Source organism: Mandrillus leucophaeus, unplaced genomic scaffold (genome assembly GCF_000951045.1).
Source record: "Mandrillus leucophaeus isolate KB7577 unplaced genomic scaffold, Mleu.le_1.0 Scaffold417, whole genome shotgun sequence".
NCBI classification, from domain to species: Eukaryota; Metazoa; Chordata; class Mammalia; order Primates; family Cercopithecidae; genus Mandrillus; species Mandrillus leucophaeus.
The window spans coordinates 2,214,150-2,220,561 of record NW_012104443.1 but is presented as its reverse complement, the minus strand read 5'-3'; the positions used below and the strand labels follow the sequence as shown (position 1 = coordinate 2,220,561).

The following is a 6,412-nucleotide window of genomic DNA, read 5'->3' as shown; positions in this document are numbered from 1 at the left end:
AGCCAGGATGGTCTCGATCTCCTGACCTCGTGATCCACCCGCCTCGGCCTCCCAAAGTGCTGGGATTACAGGCTTGAGCCACCGCGCCCGGCCAAATTTATAACCATTTAACAGCTCTTATAAGGTTCTTCATAATCTGGTTTCTACCTACTCTCTACTCTGCCAGCCTCATCTCTAGTCACTGTCTCCCTCTCCCATCCCTCACCTGGATAACTCATGATTCAATTCAGATGTCACCTTCCTCGATCCACTACCATAGAAGAGTAAGTTAAGTGCTCCTCATATGCAATCGAGGAATATCCTGTACATCTTTCCATCATGTAACGTAGCATATTGTATTTGCCTATTACTTGGCTACCTCAAACCCATCCCCCACTGTAATGTTGAAAGCCTCATGAAGGTTGGAGAATTGTAGTTTTTTCAATTTATTATGCCTACCAAGTACTTTGTTTATAGTAGGTGATTATACACTAAAAAATCACCTTATATTTTTCCTTTAATAAATGAAAAATTAAATAATTTTTAAAAACCGTATTGGACAAGAAAGCAGAATTAGGTATGGAAATTTTCCCTACAGTATATTATTTGAGTGAATAAGTTCTGGGTATTTGTCTGAGAGTAAGAAAGTCAAGAGGTGCGGTCTTCCATATAACTGCCAGAAGCAGGTACTAAATTACATTATTTCATGAGTATATTTATAAAGTTGTATAATTTTCCTGTAAGCCAAGTGGGGTAACAGCAAATTATTTAAGGTGGGGAGAACCTCTAGATCATTATAACTTCAATATAATTCTAACAAAGCAATTTTCCACATATTGGGGCCACCCTTGAATGTATTATTTGGAAAACTAATTGGAAAATATGCACATTCAGAAGCAAGAAGAAAAAATAAATAAATAAAACAAGGCAAATGTGCTTGAGAGAAAGGTCCCTGGGAAATAGGTCCATTAAGAACCTCATATCGGCTGGACGCAGTGGCTCACACCTGCACTTTGGGAGGCCGAGGCGGAGGGATCACAAGGTCAGGAGATCGAGACCTTCCTGGCTAACACGGTGAAATCCCGTCTCTACTAAAAAAATACAAAAAACTAGCCGGGCAAGGTGGCAGCGCCTGTAGTCCCAGCTACTCCGGAGGCTGAGGCAGGAGAATGGCGTGAACCCGGGAAGCGGAGTCCACTGCACTGACACCACCTAAGTATCAGCCAAGTCAGACCAGCTGATTGTGTGCCTGTAACCACCAACAGTGCGTATTTACTATGGTTTCTGATTCTGGGTCAGTATCTTTAAGCCTGTACTGATACTGGGATATCTTTACAGCTTTCTACTTCAGTTTCAGTTACCCGACAAGTATTTTGGAGGGCTATGTGTCAGGTCTTATTCCAGGTTCTGAAGAAGCAACGGGGGGGAAAAGAACCATTCATGGTCCTATCATCACTGAGATTATATTACAGTGGTGACACAAACAATAAAAAGACAGGGAGATAAATATGCAGTATAATGGTATACGCTAGAATAAAAATGTAAACTTAGACGGGTTGCTCAGGAAGCCCCCCTCTGAGGGAGTGACACTCGAGTAGAAACCAGCATGAAAAGAAAGAGCATGCCATAGCGAGAGCTGACTGCACAGTGAAAGAGAGTAGTAGCTAGATGCCAGACTACCTCTTATACCAGAGATCTGTTGCTTTAAGTCAAAATGACATGGTTTCATGTAAAAGTTGCATCAGTCATTATCCTGCTAATGACCAGTGAAGCACTTCTATCAAGTTTAAAGAAACAGAAGGTGATTAAACAATAATTACAATCCTCTCTATCTATATATTCTATATAATATTAAAAGCATGATCATACTTAATACTGTGGAAATTCCTAATTATGAGGTTGGTAAGGCTTCCCAGTTGGTCATATAAAGAAACCAAACCCCAGGGCACTGATCAAACCCATCTGGGCTCTCTTAGCTAGTAAACAATAAAGCTATGGAACCCTGAAATAGAACCCTGATCCCCCAAGGCCTAGTGAGGTGCCGCATACATTGAACATGGTGGATCTGCTCCAAATGTATTTGTTTTCCAATCTGCTTTCCAACTATATCCTATAATATTTCATAAGTGCTAGGAATGAAAAATTAAGTTTAATTTTGGCCTAGTGAGGTGCCGCATACGTTGAACATGGGGGATCTGCTCTAAATGTATTTGTTTTCCAATCTGTTTCCCAACTATATCCTATAACACCTCATAAGTGGTAGGAAAAAAAATTAAGTTTAATTTCAGGTTATATTTTTCTTTTCTGGAAACTTTAATTACTCCCCACATCAAAGTGACAGATCAGGCTTTATTTAAATTTTCAGATATGTAATCAAAGGGACATACTAATTACTGAAAATATTCCATAAAGACATAATTAGAAAATCCTAATGGTACCTTCCTCTGCATCCTCATCATAATCTTGTGCAAACTTACAGCACTGCACTTTTCACACTGGTATAAGGGTTTGCTTCTGTCTCCAGCTATCCTGAACGCTCTTTGGGGTAGGGCTACACAAATGAATGTTGAACCTTCATCCAATCCTGGCAAACATCCCAATTGCAATTGGGATATAAGGATGTCATTCTCAACACTACATTAAGGTGACCTGGGCTCCATTCCTAATGCCCAGGAGAATTCATGTGTCTCTGCATTCTTGCTAGCATTGAGTTGATCCAATTAAGAATTCAAAGACTGTATTTTTTTTTTTGAGACGAAGTGGTGCTCTGTCACCCAGGCTGGAGTGCAGTGGTGCAATCTCGGCTCACTGCAACCTTCGCCTCCTGGGTTCAAGCGATTCTGCTGCCTCAGCCTCCCAAGGAGCTGAGATTACAGGTGCGTGCCACTACACCTGGCTAGTTTTTGTGCTTTTAGTAGAGACGGAGTTTTGGCATGTTGGCTAAGCTGGTCTTGAACTCCTGACCTCAGGTTATCCGCCTGACCCTGGCTCCCATCAAAATCTGTATTTTGCATGATTTCATCATGATTAACAGAAACCTCATAATATCTAGATAGTAGAAAATGTTTCCTGGCTGGGCACGGTGGCTCACACCTGTAATCCCAGCACTTTGGGAGGCCAAGGCAGGTGGATCACTTGAGGCCAGGAGTTTGAGACCTCCCTGCACAGCATGGTGAAACCTTGTCTCTGCTAAAAGCACAAAAATTAGCCTGGCATAGTGGCGCGTGCCTGTAGTCCCAACTACTCGGAAGGCTGAGGCACAAGAATCACTGGAACCCAGGAGGTGGAGGTTGCAGTGAGCCAAGAGTGGCTCACTGTACTGCAGCCTGAGTGACGGAGAAAGGCTCTGTCTCAACATATAATAAAAAAATAAAAGTTTTCTCAAGCTTTTGAATTATTGAAGAAATTTCCTCAGTTCTTCATGTTGTATATAAATAGACACAACTCGAGAGTTTACTTTGAAAAATCTCTATTCTTTCACACTGTACTAATGCCATCTTATTTCTAAACAGGAAACATTCTTGGTGAAATTTGTTTGGGTTCGCCTACATTGGTGCACATGAGCATAAGTGCACATGCACACAGTTGGTCAGATCTGCAAGTCCCCATCAATAGCAAAGTTTAGAAATATTGTCTCCATTTCCTCCCTTCTCCTAGCACACTGGTGGAGGAGCCAGCTTTAGCAGCGTTAGAAGATCAGACCTACAGAACTTTATTCAGATGTTCACATGTAAAAAAGGTTGGCTTCAATACGATATTGGTAATATATATGTGATAAAAATCGTTTCTGAAAATCTGGACCACTTTTTTGTTCAATTAGCACCATCTACTTTACACTCATTATGCCCCATTTACAATGCTAAAACTCAACAATACAAATGTAAGACACGGTACCCGCCTTCAACTGTTCTTTTTGGTGGGAAAAGAGCTGTGTACATAAGTATGTAAAACGCAGCAAGAGAAGTGCTAACAGGTATGTCTATACAGAGTGCTGCGGGAGTTCCAAGAATTATCGATTTGGGGTATCTGGGGCGACTTGTTTATGTAGTAGTCTAGAAATAAACTTATCCTCTTTACTAGTTTGGAGTAAGCAGAAGGTGTTCCAAGCTGAGAGAAAACACTCAGTGACAGAGTTGTGGATCTTCTTAGGCCACAGCATGGAGAACTTTGCCTTATATTTGAAATGAGTACACATTAGTTTCATCTTAGATATAAATGAGTCTTTCACACTCAAAAAACATCATAAAATGGGCCTTCTCTGGGGACCTTTTAAGGATGATTTCACCCATAGGATGTATATTTATTAGTCCTCCTGTAGCAAAGCTAGATGATGACATATACCTTCCGTATAAAGTCCTTTTAACTGGCAAATAGGCATCAGGAATGGAGCCCAGGTCACCTTAATACAGTATTAAGGATGACATCCTTATATCCCAATTGCAATTCAGATCTTTGCCAGAGTTGGATGAGGGTTCAACGTTCATTTGTTTTTGTGTAGCCCTACCCCAAAGAGTTTTCAGGCTAGCTGGAGACAGAAGCAAACCATTACACCAGTGTGAAAAGTGCAATGCTGTAAGTTTGCACAAGATACTATGAGGATGCACATAAAGGTACCATTAGGATTTTCTGATTATGTCTTTATGGAATATTTTCTGTAATTAGTATGTCCCTTTGATTGCATATCTGAAAATTTAAATAAAGGCTGATCTGTCACTTTGATGTGGGGGATAATTAAAGTTTCCAGAAAAGACAAATACAACCTAAAATTAAACTTTTTTTTCCCTAGCACTTATGAAGTGTTATAGGATATAGTTGGGAAAGAGACTGGAAAACAAATACATTTAGAGCAGAACCACCCTGTTCAACATATGCAACCAGCATAACATTTCTAGACTGTAGTTTGGTAATATGTAATACTTTTGAAAAATGTTCACATTGTTTGCACCAATAATTACATATATAGAAATATTAAGAAACTAATCCAAAATGCAGACTCATGCATCAAGACGTTTATCACAGTATTATTTACAATAATAGAACATTGGAGGCCAGGTGCAGTGGCTCATGCCTATAATCCCAGCACTTTGGGAGGCTGAGGCGGGTGGATCACGAGGTCAGGAGATTGAGACCATCCTGGCTAGCATGGTGAAACCCTGTCTCTATTAAAAATACAAAAAATTAGCCAGGCATGGTGGCGGGCACCTGTAGTCCCAGCTGCTCAGGAGGCTGAGGCAGGAGAGTGGCGTGAACCCGGGAGGGGGAGCTTGCAGTGAGCCGAGATCATGCCACTGCACTGCATCCTGGGCAATAGAGCAAGACTCCGTCTCAAAAAAAATAGAACATTGGAAACATATGTTCAAAAAGGAATAACTCAGTAAATTATGATACTTTCATATGATGAAATAAGGCAATCAAAAGATGTTTATAAAAAGCTTTTTACAAAATAATATTATATCATATACATTTTTCCAGGTATAAAACTCAGGATTCACAATTGCTTATAAAATATGACCTCATCAATATAAAAATGGGCTGACAAAAGTCTAAAATGAAAAATGCCAGTAGAGATCTCTCAGTGGCACAATTATGGCCAATCATTCATTCCTTTTTAATGCTATCACAAATTAAGTATTGTGAAATTAAATATTTAATTTTCACAATACCTAAGTATAACTTTATAAAAGAAAACAATTAAATACAATTGCCATTAACATTTTCAAATTGCTTAAATATATTTTGATATAAGAAATACAATTTGGCTTTATTCTAATCTGCTGGAAAACAAACAAAAACCTTTTAAAGCCAATTTACCTTTAGCATAGACAGGAACATTTGACCTGCACATTTCAAACAAAAGGCTACTGAGGTCAATCCATCTGAAAGGTAACAATATGGCCTGTCCCCAAGCACAAAGTGCAGGGCAGAAAGTCAGACAGCAGCTTGGTAAAGCCAGAAAGTGGTCAGACTGCTTTTTTCTGAGACTGTCCATTAAGGTCTAACTTCATGCTTTTGTTTCAAATGCTGTAACTCTTTGAAATAATTGGGACGGTCATATTTAAATAAATTTAAAGAAATCTATTTATGTATTCTCATTGTCACCCACTCAACTGTTCATCACTGGGTATATTTAAAGGTGCTTATTTCTGGGCCAGGCATGGTGGCTCAGGCGTGTAATCCCAGCACTTTGGGAGGCTGAGGTGGGAGATCACTTGAGGCCAGAAGTTCAAAGACCAGCCTGGGCAAGGTAGCAAGACCCTGTCTCTATAAAAAAAAATTTTTTTTTTAATTAGCTGGCCATGGTGGTGTGCACCTGTAGGCCCAGCTACTCAGGAGACTGAGGCAGTAGGATTGCCTGAGGCCAGGAGTTTGAGGCTGCAGTGAGTTACGATCGTGCCACTGCACCTCAGACTGGGTGACAGAGAAAGACACTCTC

General features: G+C 40.1%; 1 protein-coding gene across 3 annotated transcripts in view; it reads right to left on the bottom strand.

Moving 5' to 3' along the window:
• The window catches only part of LOC105548616 (chromosome unknown open reading frame, human C15orf41), a 279,913-nt gene that overhangs the window by 205,602 nt on the left and 67,899 nt on the right, over positions 1–6,412 (bottom strand). The gene's annotated exons all lie outside the window — the stretch shown is intronic.